Consider the following 16,451-nt stretch of genomic DNA (forward strand, 5'->3'; position numbering starts at 1 on the left):
ATTTCTACTCTCATGGCTGCTTAGCGATTCGGTCGGTGTAGCATCTTCTCTGAGCAAATCAGTACACCAAAGCCTTCTTCTCGTGTGCATGTAGTTTCATATTTTACGTCTAAATCTTCGACTCCTCTAGAATTTATTTTGGGGGAACAGATCACCCCCTTCCCCTTTTCTCAGATGGCTATCTTGTAACCAATTGTGCACAGTTGCTCTCTGCAACCCCCTGGACTGTAGCTCGCTAAGCTCCTCTGTGAGATTTCCCAGGCAAGAGTACTGGAGTGGGTTGCCATTTCCTACTCCAGGGGATCTTCCCAACCCAGGGATCGAACCCACGTCTCTTGCATCTCCTGCATTTGGCAGGCGGGTTCTTTACCACTGCGCCACCTGGGAAGCCAGTAGTGCCAATACCTGTTATCAACTCAGTCATTCTTCCCCCACCGTTTCGAAGTTCCATATTTATTACACAATAAATTCCCATGGGAAATTCCAGTAACTGGAATGGAGACACTAAATACGGAGAGGAAGAAAATTCTCCTTCCACTAAAACATCGTATGTATGCTTTCTCGTTTCCTTTATGTTTAAAAATGACAAAATAGAAATATGATGAGGGAAAATGCCACATTTCTAAGGCGTCGTCTTCCTTGATTACAGGTTATTTTTCGCACATGTTGGTCTATCCTAATTTGATAAATTATCTATCCTATTCATCTGCTACATGTTCTTGATCCCTCTGTGCATTACTGCTGACTCATGGAGTAGGGCATTATGAATGACAGTTTTGCCAGTTCAGCTGAAACAGAATTGTTACTCAATTTATATATGTCCCTTACCACATTTTATGTTTGTTTATACTAGCATGGCCTGTTACGGATATTTTTAAGTGACAAGAGACTCAGCTTTTGTTTGAGCAGAATAATCAACGTAATTTGCTCTTTTTTCCTTATTTCCTTATTATGAAAATCATACTGGAAACAATGCAAAAGGCTCTTAGGGAATCTGAAGAAAATTCTGCTAATGAGCTCTGGTGACTGAATCATTTATTTATCCATTGAGCAATTATTTATTAACTTGTGTGTGCCAGGAGTTGGCTCCAACCAAAGGTGAACGGTGAGTGTACAAAGTTAAACTTTCTTTAATAATTACAGCCTATTTAAGGATTTTAACACAACTCTAATGTGGAAGCATTTACTGTTAGACTCTAACTCGAATGACATACAGCTGTGTAGGACAAGTGAAATGCGCCTAGTTTTTCAATAAAGAGGATTTCGCTCTTGAATTTAAAAAACAAAACCAACTGAACCAAAACCTTTCTGGAGTTTACTGGCAGAGGTCCTGGAATTGATGAAGAGGCACATTTCATGTCAAGAGACTGTTGTCCATAGGGGACTAAACAGGTGAATACCAAATTTGGCAAAATGATACTAAGTAATCAATCTATTTCTGTTTGGGTGTGTTAGTTTGCACTAGTAATGCCTTTTAACTTTCTGTATTTCTTTAATTTTTTTTTTTTTTTTTACTGGAGTATAGTTGCTTTACAACGTTGAGCTAGATTCTGCTTGCACAGCAAAGTGAATCAGCTACATGTATACACGTATACACTCTTTTTTTTTTTTTTTTTTAATTTTTTTATTAGTTGGAGGCTAATTGCTTCACAACATTTCAGTGGGTTTTGTCATACATTGATATGAATCAGCCATAGATTTACACTTATTCCCCCTCCCGATCCCCCCTCCCATCTCCCTCTCCACCCGATTCCTCTGGGTCTTCCCAGTGCACCAGGCTGGAGCACTTGTCTCGTGCATCCCACCTGGGCTGGTGATCTGTTTCACCATAGATAGTATACATGCTGTTCTTTTGAAACATCCCACCCTCACCTTCTCCCACAGAGTTCAAAAGTCTGTTCTGTATTTCTGTGTCTCTTTTTCTGTTTTGCATATAGGGTTATCGTTACCATCTTTCTAAATTCCATATATATGTGTTAGTATGCTGTAATGTTCTTTATCTTTCTGGCTTACTTCACTCTGTATAAGGGGCTCCAGTTTCATCCATCTCATTAGGACTGGTTCAAATGAATTCTTTCTGACGGCTGAGTAAAATTCCATGGTGTATATGTACCACAGCTTCCTTATCCATTCATCTGCTGATGGGCATCTAGGTTGCTTCCATGTCCTGGCTATTATAAACAGTGCTGCGATGAACATTGGGGTGCATGTGTCTCTTTCAGATCTGGTTTCCTCAGTGTGTATGCCCAGAAGTGGTATTCCTGGGTCATATGGCAGTTCTATTTCCAGTTTTTTAAGGAATCTCCACACTGTTTTCCATAGTGGCTGTACTAGTTTGCATTCCCACCAACAGTGTAAGAGGGTTCCCTTTTCTCCACAGCCTCTCCAGCATTTATTGCTTGTAGACTTTTGGATAGCAGCCATCCTGACTGGTGTGTAATACGTATACACTCTTTTTCGGATTTCCTATCTGGATTCTAGGAAAATGGTACAGAGGAACCTATTTGCAGAGTAGAAATAGAGACACAGACATAGAGCACAAATGTTTGAACACCAAGTGGGGAAATGGGAGATGGAATGAATTGGGAGATTGGGATTGACATATACTCTACCATGCATAAAATAGATAACTAATAAGAACCTACTGTATAGCACAGGGCACTTACTCAGTGCTCTGTGGTGACGTCAATTTTCTGTATTTCAAATGTTTTGGCATCCGGGCTTTGTTGCCCTTCCAGGGCAAGCTGATTCCTAAAAATAGGAAAGACTAACCCAGAGCATGCCTTTTTATGCAAATAAATCAATTCTGAGCCCTGATCCCAATCAGGTCCTTTATCTGACTTTCACAAGGCACTCATACTCTGGGCTAATATCCGTTTGCCATAGGCATCTTAGGACCAGGTACATAGACAACTAGAGACTCTCTATGCCCCAGAGACGGCTGAAATTATTCCAACAACCCAAGACTAAGCCTGCTTACCCTACTTTGTCTATTCTTCCCCAGCTCAGTTCAGTTCAGTCGCTCAGTCGTGTCCGACTCTTTGTGACCCCATGAGCCACAGCAAGCCAGGCCTCCCTGTCCATCACCAACTCCTGAAGTTTACCCAAACTCATGTCCATTGAGCCGGTGATGCCATCCAACCATCTCATCCTCTGTCATCCCCTTCTCTTCATGCCATCAATCTTTCCCAGCAGCAGGGTCTTCTCAAATGAGTCAGCTCGCCGCATCAGGTGGCCAAAGTATGTATTCTTCCCCAAGGAAAGCACAATAAAGTCTCTTGCTCATGCTTTCCTCTTTCTCTGCCTTCTGACCAACCCCGGGGCTTCAAGACACGATGTGTCCAGCCTTCTGAAAGTGAGTAGCACACTGTCTTTGCAATGGTAACCATCCCTCATCTGTTGTTCTCACTCTATATCTAAATAATAATAAACCCAACATTTTAATTATTTCTTTAATTTTTAAAATCTTTATTTAGTTTTGTTTTTAAATTTTTGACCATGCCACATGGCATGTAGGATCTTAGTTTCCCGATCAGGGATTGAAAACTTGCCCCGTACATTGGAAACAGAATCTTAACTCCTGGACTCCCAGGGAAGTCTCCAAAGCCTACATTTTAAAGTTGAGTTCTTATATTAACTTATAAAGAAAAGGAGATACTTCCTTATGGCTACAAGATAATTCCTCTTAACACATTGATGTGTTCTGTTAAGAGTTATTCAATAAGCAAAATCCCATACTACAGGAGAACAGGAGTGAGAGAAGGGACAGGCTCTAGTGTGTTTTATACTTTATCATAAAATATATGTCTAAGCAGGCTGATCTTGAAAATACTCCATCACAAAAGAACATCTAAGAGTCACTTTTTATTGACTTTGGAGTGTTGGAATAGAATTCTTGAACATTCCCTTATGATCCAAAATGTTTATAACAGGAAACTCTGCAATAATTTTTTGGTGATGGTTTCTTGGCCTTTAGAGATATCTGGAAATTGTAATTTTATTCTCTTGAAGTGACTATTCAAATTATATGTGGATGAAAATTATTTGGCTATTAAAATGTAAAGAGCTTAATTGGCTGTTAGTATTTCTTAAAAATTATTTGTTTTGTGTGGTAGAGGGTAGCTCTTGGAGGGGACTGGTTAAACATTGGGGCCAGGTTTAAAGCCTGCCCAATGGGGCTTCCCAGTTGGCCCTAGTGATAAAGAACCCCTCTGCCAATGCAGGAGACGTCAGAGACTTAGGTTTGATCCCTGAGTTGGGAAGGTCCCTTGAAGGAGGCCACGGCAACCCACTCCAGTATTCTTCCCTGAAGAATCCCATGGGCCCCTACAGTCCATGGGGCCACAAAGAGTCAGACATGACTAAAGTAACTTAAGCATGCACAAGTAGAAATAATTTAAGGGTTGTAAAAACAGGACTTATACTGGTTGTAAAAATGTGTAAAAAACATGGAGATGCATTTTGTGTGGAGGCCTGTCATGATCTGGGCCCACCTGCTAGCAACCAGACTCTATCCATCCTGTTTACTTAGAAGACACACTGGATTGAAGACAGATGAGGCAGACCTCTTGAGAAGACTTGCAGAAATGTTTTCATCACAGTCTCCAGTGGAGAGCTGCCTGCAGCCACCTGCCCCTGCAGCAGCTGCCAGCTTCTTGCAGCCCAGGGGTCCACTAAGCAGTCCAGAGATCATCTGGGCACTCTATAGCCTCAGGGGGACATCTACCAGAAAAACAGATCATACACCCTGCCGTCCATGTTTCTTGTCCAGAAACAATCTGAGCCTACTTTAGGGAATCTTGAAATAATAATTAAAAGTTGTGTGAATGCTCATGGCTTCACCTGAATGTACAGTACTTCATGAGGAATTAATAGGCAAAATAGAACTTAATTACCTTAATGCTAAGCTGGTGGCTCAGATAGTAAAGCATCTGTCCGCAATATGGGAGACAAGGGTTTGATCCCCAAGTCAGGGAGATCCTTTGAGAAGGCAATGGCAACCCACCCCAGTACTCTTGCCTGGAAAATTCCATGGATGAAGGAGCCTGGTAGGCTACAGTCCATGTGGTCGCAGAGTCGGACACGACTGAGCAACTTCACTTTAAGGTAAAAAAGACAACCGATGCTACTTTAAACCAATCCCATACACAACAAATCATATTTAATCTCAACTTAGGAAGAGTCTTTGTGACAGGGTAACTATGGTGCTATGTGCAAACATTTCTTGATGAAGGTTTCAAAGCCTAACAGCAGACTAGATGGCTAAGAGCATGAATAGCAGAAACACTAAGTGAGATAGACATGGTCATTGTCGGCCTGAGAGCCATTTATCAGTCCATTCTTTCCCAGTCACCATCACATTTCCTGCTCAGAGAGGGAGTAGTTGTCTGTTGATCTCAGGGAGGTGGGTCTTCCTCCAGGAGGTAAGTCATAAATTGCTTTCTTACCCAAGAAGAAGAGATTTAGTGTAGGTCAAAAGAAAGCAGGTTCAGTAAATTAAGGATTTACCAAGTTTAAAGTCTAGAATCAAGTATAAAGCTAAAAGAAGACAGGAAGAGAGAATACAGCATGTTAAGAAAATTAAGCTTTAAAAGAAAAAAATAGAGATAATCATCAAATACATAAATAAAGCCTAATCTTTTCCTTTAACTAGGAGTCCTTAATTGCATAGACATAAATGTGTTTGCACAGACTAGCATGTGCTTTGAGGTCAGTACCTATAATCTCTAAATCTTTTTAAACCTCTTTGTATGCTATGGTAAGCTAGTTATCTAAAGAATAAATGTGAACACTATTTAAGGCATTTCTTGGCTGCTTACACTGATTGTGGTTCATCAAGAGATGACAAAGTTTCTAAGGTGCAAGGACAGATGGGGACAGATGGACACACCACATTCAAACATATCAGACTGCATTCATCATAGAGACAGGACTTCTCTGGTGACTCAGCGGTAAAGAATCTGCCTCCAATGCAGGAGACACAGGAGACACAGGTTCAATCCCTGTATTGGGAAGATCCCCTGAAAAAGGAAATGGCAACCCACTCCAGTTGCCTGGGAAATCCCATGGACAGAGGAGCCTAGCAGGCTATTGTCTATGGGGTCACATGAGTCAGACAGAACTTAGCAACTAAACCACAACCAGCACCATCATAGAGTCATGGATACTCTTGTGTTTGTAAAACAATGATAAGAGGTTGTCCACTACCTCTTTTCAGCCCTGGTGATAATGTTATGTCACACCCTTTTAAAGAAGCAGTCAAATTTTAGATGGAGGCAGCCAAAAAGTCAAGGTATTAATAGTACAGATTCTAAGATGGAAAGGCCAACTAATCATGAATTTTTTGTACACCTCAAGTTTCATATCTATCAGATGAAAATATTTCTGTCCTAAACTCATAGAAAGCATGACAATGTTAGATTCAAGTGTTTTCTGCTCACCATTCCACAGTGTTGTAATGAAGCCTAAAAGCAAGAAATCATGAAGAGTGGATCCATGGGGCTCAGCAGTTCAAGTGTATGTAGCAACAGCTGACATCCTAGTTTAGAAGATCAGTGTCTTTCTAAACTGACATAATTCAAAAGTGGGACAAAAAATTTTCATATTGTATATTGTTTGTTAATTGTTTTGAACAATTCAATGTCTACTGCATTTTAATACATCTTATGTTACATTATTAGCTTTCTAAGTCTACCCAAATGAAAAGAAATTTTAGAAACAATTTTTAAATCTGTATTTTTTAAACAAATTCTAATTTTATCAATCTAGGCAACAGAACTCAACTTGATGAAGACGAATAAGTATATTCCACAGGTAGGTTGAAACCATGTCTTATTAAGAAATTTTGCTCTGGGCTTCATTTCTGCACACTCTGAATTTCCTTAAATATGCTATTGTTCTGTCATTAGACTTATACATTTGAGCAGTTGAAGTACTTTTTATATCCCATTGCGCTTATTCCTCATTTTAACGTGTTATTTTCCTCTCCCTGTAAAATTTGATAGCTTTTCAAACTTTTGCTCATCCTATTTTTACTACCCAATTCCCAAGAGCTTTCTTTTTTAGAGCATGTGTTTTATTAATACAAATCTCCTGTATATTTATTTAGATATAATAATACACTGTATCTCCTTTACATCTTGCGTAAGTCCGTTAAGTAGCTAACACACAAAACTGGTGCAGTATTAAGGCCTGTCAGCTTAGCCAAGGGTACGTTTTGGATTCCTGTTTTATTCCTAGTAAGCACATACTCCACGTCCCCACATGCCTTCACAAACACACACTGCAGTTGTATTGTCCTTGTGCACACAAAATGCAAAGTTCCAAAATTTAAAATATGCTGATAACAAAAGCTTTAGGAGCTGATTAAATTAATAAGTACATCAAAATATAGCCAAGTAAAATTTATTTTTCTTTTGATTCTCGGTTCCTTTTTTAAAAATTATACCCTCCCCCCACCACACACACACACCATTAGCCAAGCATAAGTTTTCATTTCCACAAGCAAAAACACAGAAAACTCCCATGTTACTTTTATCACCAGATCAGACCCTAAGGCACTCTGCTCTCTCCAAAGTTTCACCCATTAAAATATGAGCAAAGAATACACCCCAGCAAGTACTCCAAAAAACAGCAATCCAGATTTCTATCGGAAGCAGTTTTCACACGCTTTCAGATCAGCGCTGGAATCCCGTCTATGAACAGCTCTATCATTTGGCAGCAGCGATCAATGAAAGAATCCACGCAAACGGCACCAAACTGATCACACTGCAGGGTAAGAACAGCAGTTCGTCCAATCTGTTGCCATAATTCGGGCACCGTGCAGCGCTGAATGGATCACGACAGAAAACAATAAATAAAACCACACACAGTCTAGGTCCTGAATTTGCAGTGACAGAAACCTCCCCGAGTGAGCAAACACAATCGACAGCAATACCTGGCAAGTTGTCTCCAGAGTAGTGAGAAAGCACCCAGTTCTCACCTTGCACAAACACACACTTCAGTGGTCAGTGACAAATGCAGGCTGCGCTCGCAGGCTGGGAGACGGAGCCAGCTGCTCCGTCCGGAGCCGCTTAGCACAGTTCAGCCCTGCCGCCGCTCGGGTCCTACCCTCTGTTGCTTCCCGACAGTTTCTCCCATGACTCCATCACGCAGGAATGGAAACCAACCGCTGCCCTTGCCCCAGCACTAGCAGGTTCCCCGGCTACTGAGCTCAGGTAAAAATGCTGAGTCGTGCAAGGTCAATGCAAGGTGAACGGGGGGCAAAAGGAATGAACAGGGGAAAGGGCGGGACCATCAAGGAAATACTGTAAACTTAAGACACCTTGCTTTTCAAGAGATTTTGAACTCCATAAATCAGAGCTGCAACAATAGTCAGAGAAGCAGTAAATCTGAGAAGCCCCAAATGGCTCACTGCCAATCTGCTAAGCCAGAGGCACTCTTGAATAATCTCTCTCCCCCTTCCCTCTCTTTATCTGTGTGTGTGTGTCCACACACACACACACACACATACACACACACGGACTTCACTGCAGCTATTCTAATAGATCAGACATCCTTTTCAAGATAAAAAGTTTTTTGTATGCCCTTTTCACGTGGCTGTTCCCCAGTCACTAAGTCATATCTGACTCTCTGCGGTTAACAAGCTTAAAGAAAGATCTTAGAAAATTAAAGTCCTTGCCAAAATCAAAATAAAATAATTCTTTTCAGAATAAAATCATTTCTGCTCCATAAACTAATTCCCATTAATGAAGTCTTGCTCTGGGGACACATATTTGAATTATGTAAATCCCCCATATTAAAAAGACAGTAAAGATATATCTATTTCAGAGATGACTGGCAAAATCAACTAAAACGTCTCATAAAAATGCTTGCCATCTTTTTCAAGATTAGTCTTGACTGATGCACATTTTAATTTGGAGAGATTTCAGAAAGGCGTTTCTGGCCTAAAATATAATCATTCTGCATGTAGATGTTCTAGGCAGATACAAACATGTTTATAAACGTTTCCCTGTAAAGTCTAAGTTTTTTTTTTTTTTAATTGGGGTACAGTTGCCTTATAGTGTTGTATAACCAAACGAAGCAGGTATATGTGTACCTACATATATATATATATATATCTCCTCACTTGTGGCCCATCCCCGCATTCCACCCCATCCCACCCATCTAGATTATCACAGAACACCGACTGAGCTGAGCACCTTGCTCTATACAGCAGGTTTTTATTTATCTTATTTTGGTTTTCCTATCCAAAATGGAGAAGAAACAGTTTTTAAGCTTGCCAAAACATGATAAAACATTATTTCTCTTTGTTGTGGTTTCTTTTTTATTCTTACAGGTAAACCATTATTCACTGAAGATTAGATTGATCGCATTAACAGGAAACCATTCTTACTTTTTAACCACTTTCCTCTCTCCTCCTTCTCCAACCATGTAACATGAGCAACTCATCTAACCTCCTAAACAGTGGGTTTAAAATCTATAAAATGGGGATTTACTGCCAACGTCTGCTTTGGCTCCCTGCTGGGTCAATATGAAGATGAAATGAGACAGCATGTGGGAGCAAATGCTTTATAAACTGTAGAGGGCTAGAAAAAAAAAATGTACTTACTGCATTTTCCACCCTTCTGTTGCCCTAGTTTGGTACTGGGACTAGTGAATTACTTTCTGTGTACTCAAAGAGGACTCCTCAGGCTTCATGGGAGAGTGTTTGTTTCAAGTGGGCTATAAATAGAGTTCAAGATTTTATTGAACTGCTGTCCTCCTGGTGGCGGATCTTGACGGCAGTGACCACATGGCCAGAGTCAGCCCACTGTGAACAACATAACCTCTGTCTGGTCTTTAAGGACAAATGAGACCAGCTGAAAGCCTGGTAGAAAATGCTCTCGTGCATGACTGGTTTCACGGTTTCTGGTGTCTAGGAGTAAGACTGTGTTTAAGGATGTTGCCCAGGAGGATTAGTGAAGGGGAAAGTTTGGGGAGAGAATGCCAAGTTCACTGCTGAGTTAATTCAGTAACAAATACATCAGGCCATTCATGCTAACGTTCCTACAATTATGTATGCATTATTTGGAAATAGGTTGAGGGCGGGTAAAGGAAGCAGACCAGTGGGAAACAGGAGAGGAGTTAACCTATGAACACCTGTCTCCTGAGACACACAGGGCTGGGGGCTTCATGAATGTTCTCTCAGTTAATCCTTGTAGATGTTATGAGGTAATTGGTGTTATTTCCACTGTATTGCTGTTGTTCAGTCGATCAGTTGGGTCCAACTCTTCATGACCCCATGGATTGCAGCACGCCAGGCTTCCCTGTCCTTCACTATCTCCCAGAGTTTGCTTAAACTCAAGTCCATTGAGTGGATGATGCCATTCAATCCCATTTTATCAATGAGAAGAATTTGCCTGCACACTGTTACTGGTGAGTGGTGGGGCTTGAACTACAATCACGGTCTGCCTGGCCTTGAACTTGGAGGAAATCTGTTGATTTATAACTTTCTCAAAAGAAGAACAGAAATAAAATGTGCTTTATAAATAGAGGGAGTAGAGAAGACAAGAATGCAATTACCACAAAACCTTGCGAATATTTGCCAGGCAAGTTAGCTTTTATAAAGAGCACAGAAATGTTTAGAAAAAGTTTTGCTTTTGTTTTTTTTTAACAAGGAAGTTGATGTAGGATACAGACAAAAAATAATAGTTTTTGTTAATACGTGCCTATAATTCTTTTTTTTTTTTTTTAATGTATTTGGCCTGTCTTCAAGCTGAAGATGAATGTCTATTGTTTTACAGAAAGGAACAGAATATGTGTTTATTTTAATTAATTTTTATTGGTGTATAGTAGCTTTACAATGTTGTGTCAATTTCTACTGTACAGCAAAATGAATCAGCCATACATATACACACATCCTCTCCCGTTTGGACTTCCTTCCCATTTAGGTCCCCACAATGTTAAGTAGAGTTCCCAGTTGCAGGGGTAAAGAATCTGCCTGCCAATGCAGATGTGGGTTTGATCCCTGGGTTGGGAAGATCCTCTGGAGAAGGAAATGGCAACCCACTCCAGTATTCTTACCTGGAGAATTCCATGGACAGAGGAGCCTGGCAGGCTACAGTCCATGGGGTTGCAGAGTCAGACATGACTGAGCAACTGAGCACCCATACATAAGCTACACAGTATATTCTGAAGATGCGAGTTTAGAGTGTTTCTATATAGTAACTACCACTCCATTTTTCACGAGTATTGTTTTATTTTAATTTGCTTAAATTACAAGATCCTTAGAAATGCCCACAAGGGAACAAGGCAATCTCTTACCCTTAAATGTAGCAGATAAGGCATTTTTTTCAACTACAGTTTGGAGTACTTTATCAAGAGTCACAATTTTCAGTTCCCTGAGTCTGAGAATATTAATAAAACACCAGGTTCTTTCTACCAGTTTTATTGGAATGCTAGAAGCAGAGCCTGAAATGCAGCCCTGCATGGTATGTATTTCTGCTCTCCTCATTTTAAGTGGCATTGCCAGCTGAGGGAGAAACCTTGAAATTATATCTGCAAGCCAGCAGGGCAATTCACACCAAATCCTTCACATAGGGTAATTGTCCCTGCCTTCAATCTCCCTTTCCCATATTTTTACAATCTTCTCCGAGAATGCCACTGGCTGATGATACTTTGCCTCTGCTTTTAATACTCTCATCTGCAAACAGCACCATCCAACATCACTTCATAAAACCAGCCTCTTCATCCTCGCCAAATCTAGCCTTAACAAGAAAACTAAATTTCAAAATCTTGGAGCTAGAATCAGTGTGTTGCAGATATTTTCTTTAAAGAGATAAATATAACTGGGCCACTGATTAGTAATAAGTCAAAATAAATAGAGAAAAAGAATAAAAACAGGAATTGTAATATTTTTTCAGTTTAAATTCTGAATAAAAAAAACAAAAGCACTAACATCATCCTGAATAGCCAATCAGCTCACACAAAAGAAAGTAAAAGGCCTTCAGCTATTTGGCATTCATTTTATTGCTATTTTTGCTCAGAATACACATTTTGACACTCACTACAACCCTCTTGTTCTATGGCACCATATTTAACTAAAGAGCAAGTAAAAAAAAGTTACCCTATAGAGAAGCCTATGATGACATATATGGTGGTGGTGGTTTAGTTGCTAAAGTCGTGTCCGATTCTTGTGACCCATGGACTGTAGCCTGCCAGGTTCCTCTGTCCATGGGATTTCCCTGGCAAGAATCCTGGAGTGAGTTGCCATTTTCTTCTCCAGGGTAACTTCCTGTCCCAGGGGCTGAACCTGGGTCTCCTGCCTTGCAGGCAGATTCTTTACCGATAAAACCACTATATAGCTAAGTGAAAAGCTGCTTTCTCTTATTCTTAAACTCATTTTAATTCTGAAGAAAGGATAAAACATAACCATGTCAGAATTATTATTATTACTTTTTAAAATTAGAAACTACTGCAGTGATCTTTCAATGAAATAAAAATCTACTGGCAAAGTTTTCAATTATCTCTCAAATCAAAAATAATGAAAAAGGAAACATCATTTCTGGTATTTTCTGCACATTGTTATACTGTCCCATTAAAGCACTTGGTTTTTCAAACAGTTCAGCTAGTGTTTTCCAGTGTGTAATTTCATAGAAGAAAATACAGAAGAGCACGTTGCACCCTCTCTTTCTTTGTCTCAGAAACTTCATTTTGAGATCCTGATTTCAAATCATGTAATACCATAAAAAAAGGCTGAGTTCCAAAGAATTGATGCTTTCAAAATGTGGTGCTGGGGAAGACTCTTGAGAGTCCCTTGGTCTGAAAGATCAAACCAGTCAGTCCTAAAGGAAATCAACCTTGAACATTCTTTGGAAGGACTGATGCTGAGCCTGAAGCTGAAACTTCAATACTTTGGCCACTTGAGGCAAAGAGCCATCTCATTAGAAAAGACTCTGCTGCTGGGAAAGATTGAAGGCCGGAGGAGAAGGGGATAAAACAGGATGAAATGTTTGGATGGTATCACTGACTCAATAAGCATGAGTCTGAGCAAACTCCAGGAGATGGTGAAGGACAGGGACTGGCATGCTGCAGCCCATGGGGTCAAAAGAGTCAAACATGACTGAGCAACTGAATAACAACAACAACAAATGAAAAGAAACTTGTATTAAAGTTTAAGTGTATAAAGAAAGCATTAGGAAGCATGGGCCAATACTTGCAGTGAGTAAAAGAACAAATAAGATGGTTTGGTTTTCTGCTTGGTTCTTGCTCCCTTTCCTAATGATGATACCTTCCTGATGTGTCCTACTGGCAGTATTTAACTTCACACAGATATTAAAGGAGGTCTAGCCTGCAATTCTTTGGAGAAGGCAATGGCAACCCACTCCAGTACTCTTGCCTGGAAAATCCCATGGACGGAGGAGCCTGGTAGGCTGCAGTCCATGGGGTCGCTAAGAGTGAGACACGACTGAGCGACTTCACTTTCACTTTTCACTTTCATGCATTGGAGAAGGAAATGGCAACCCACTCCAGTGTTCTTGCCTGGAGAATCCCGGGGTCTACGGCCATACCACCCTGAACGCGCCCGATCTCGTCTGATCTCGGAAGCTAAGCAGTGTCGGGCCTGGTTAGTACTTGGATCGGAGAATCCTGGGGATGGGGGAGCCTGGTGGGCTGCCGTCTATGGGGTCGCACAGAGTCGGACGTGACTGAAGCGACTTAGCAGCAGTAGCAGCAGCAGCCTGCAATTCTTAGAATCTTTCCATGTAGGGTGGAACTGGGTTCCTAAATGAGTAGAATTCGGTTGTTTCTAGTTTGTAATCTAATGAGAAAAACTATTTTTCTAACACATTTTCCCCTGCCACTCCCTTCGATTTAATTCCTTTTCTTGGGCTTTAGAAACAACTTCTCATGATAATAACTATTATTAGCGATGGAGAGCAAATATTGTTAAAACATTGAAGGTCATTTGGGAAAAATTTAAAGTAATCTGAAATGCGTAAGCTTTTAGATTGTCATTCATTTTATGTGGATGCTTAAAGATACATATTTCAGGTCTCTTAATGTATATACAGTCAAAATCCTGAAACTGAACACTTCCTGAGCAGTAAAAATTTAATGTTTCTTGAAACATAATTTTGTTTTGTATTGAAGACATTTTTCTCCTGAAGGCAAAAAGATGTTTCTGTTCATGTCTCTCTACTCTATGCTGTAAATAATCACTGTTTTGATTTTACTGAAAGTTTTCCTAAATACGTTCAAGTGGTTTTAGAAAAAAATACTTAGGAGTATAAATTAGGAGGGAAAAAATTCTGAAGATTATCATTTTGTGAACACAGGGAAAGGAATTTCTGGGTATTTAAAGTTGCTTTAAAATGTGCAATCAGGAGTATTGGACATATCTGAAATTTTCATAAAAATATAGTCTTGCAATATAATTGTCACCCACGTACAGTGTGACAGGCCATTATAGTCAGATGGTCTGAGGAAAAGCTTTCAGTCACCTAGCAACCTGGGCTAGGTGATTGTAGCCTCAGATGCTGTTCCACCAACATCCTTCAGTAAGGGCTCCTTTTGGAAGACTGGGACCCTCTGGGACCTGGTTACTTCTGTTTTCTACTAAGTAGGTCCTTGAGGGTAAAACCTGCAAAACATCAGTGTCATTGTCCCTTGAAAGTGAAACTGTTAGTCACTCAGTCATGTCCAACTTTTTGGGACCCATGGATTCTAGCTCACCGGGTTCCTCTATACATGGAGAGGCTTCCAAGGAGGCTCAGTGGTAAAGAATCCGTCTGCTAGTGCAGGAGACTTGGGTTCAATCCCTGGGTCAGGAAGATTCCCTGGATAAGGAAATGGCAACTAACTCCAGTATTCTTGCCTAGAGAATCCGACAGACAGAGGAACCTGGCAGGCTACAGTCCATGGGGTCACAAAGAGTTGGACATGACTTAGCGACTAAACAGCAACGTTAACAGCAGTGAGACAACAGGAACAATTTTATTTTTGACCTTTTTTCTAAATATTCTGCAATGATCATTACTACCATATAGTAAAAAGAAAGGAAGATGGAAAAAAGAAGAAAAAGAGAAACCAATAACTCTAGATCATAATATTTGGGAATCATTTTTGAAAAAAAAAAATTCAGAACTAACTCACCCATGTTGATAATATCTGCAAGTGGAAACATTCAGTCTTTAGACCTGTTATTATCATTTCTCTTACCAGCTGTATTGTGTCTATGTGTACATACAGAGAGAAAGAACATGGTGTACATCTAAGTACTCATGAATACATGATCAGAGTTTTTGAATAACTGTGCTGTGCAGAGTCACTGAGTCATGTCCGACTCTTTGCAACCCCATGGACTGCCAGGCTCCTCTGTCCATGGGGGTTCTCCAGTAAAGAATACTTGAGTGGGTTGCCATGCCCTCCAGGGGATCTTCCCAACCCAAGGATCGAACCCAGGCCTCCTTCAATGCAGGCAGATTCTTTACCGTCTGAGCCATCAGGGAACCCCTTTGTTGTTCAATTGCTCAGTCGTGTCCAACTCTTTGTAACTTCATGGACTGCAGCATGCCAGGCTTCCCTGTCCTTCACCATCTCTTAAAGCTTGCTCAAACTCATGTCCTTTGAATTGGTGATGCCATCCAACTATTTCACCCTCTGTCCCCTTCTCTGCCTGCCTTCAGCCTTTCCCAGCACCAGGGGCTTTTCCAATGAGTCAGTTCTTCACATCAGGTGGCCAAATTAGTGGAGCTTCAGCTTCAGCATCAGTCCTTCCAATGAGTATTCAGGATTGATTTCCTTTAGGATTGACTGGTTTGACCTCCTTGCAGTCCAAGGGACCCTCAAGAGTTTTTTCAACACTGCAGTTCAAAAGCATCAATCCTTCAGCACTCAGCATTCTTTATGGTCCAACTCTCACATCCATACATGACCATTGGAAAAACCATAGCTTTGACTATACAGACCTTTGTTTGCAAAGTAATATCTTTAGGAATAAGTAGAGAACCCCTACTTATTCCTAAAAGGGGAATGATGAACTAACAGTATATACAATCAAGAAAATCTATTGTCTTCTAAAAAAAGAGCTTGCTTTAGTGCATATTTTACAGAGCTCTGTTCTGTAAAGTCAATATAAATTTATTTGGGGGTAACCAGGGTGCCTCAACTCACTCCAGTTTTCTTGCCTGGAAAAATCCCATGGACAGAGGAGCCTGTGGACTACAGTCCATGGAGTTGCAAAGAGTAGGACACGACTGCACTTGTCAGCAGCAGCAAGCAGGGTGCCTAAGGGAGAGACTGTATTGCTGAAGTCACATGGGCCCTTCTTGCACTTTTGTTTGTGTTCTATGTATCTTCTGACCTAACTAGGAACCAGCTGGTAGAGAACTCAGGGTTACAAGAAAATGAACAAACATCAGCCTGTTAATCAAATGGCAGACGCAGGTCCTCAACTGATGTGTTTCTTG

The 16,451-nt window shown here is 40.5% G+C and overlaps 1 protein-coding gene across 5 annotated transcripts in view; it reads right to left on the reverse strand.

Moving 5' to 3' along the window:
- Positions 1–16,451, reverse strand: part of ARHGAP24 (Rho GTPase activating protein 24) — a 542,216-nt gene that overhangs the window by 165,193 nt on the left and 360,572 nt on the right. The window contains exon 1 of one of the 5 annotated variants that reach the window (XM_043906276.1): positions 7,982–8,417. The exons of 3 other annotated variants lie outside the window; for them this stretch is intronic. The gene's annotated coding sequence lies outside the window, so the exon portion shown is untranslated. Of the gene's footprint in view, positions 1–7,936; positions 8,418–16,451 lie in introns of those variants that run through there. One more of the 5 variants, XM_043906277.1, reaches the window with a different exon arrangement.

This window comes from Cervus elaphus, chromosome 6 (assembly GCF_910594005.1).
Source record: "Cervus elaphus chromosome 6, mCerEla1.1, whole genome shotgun sequence".
Taxonomy (NCBI): domain Eukaryota; kingdom Metazoa; phylum Chordata; class Mammalia; order Artiodactyla; family Cervidae; genus Cervus; species Cervus elaphus.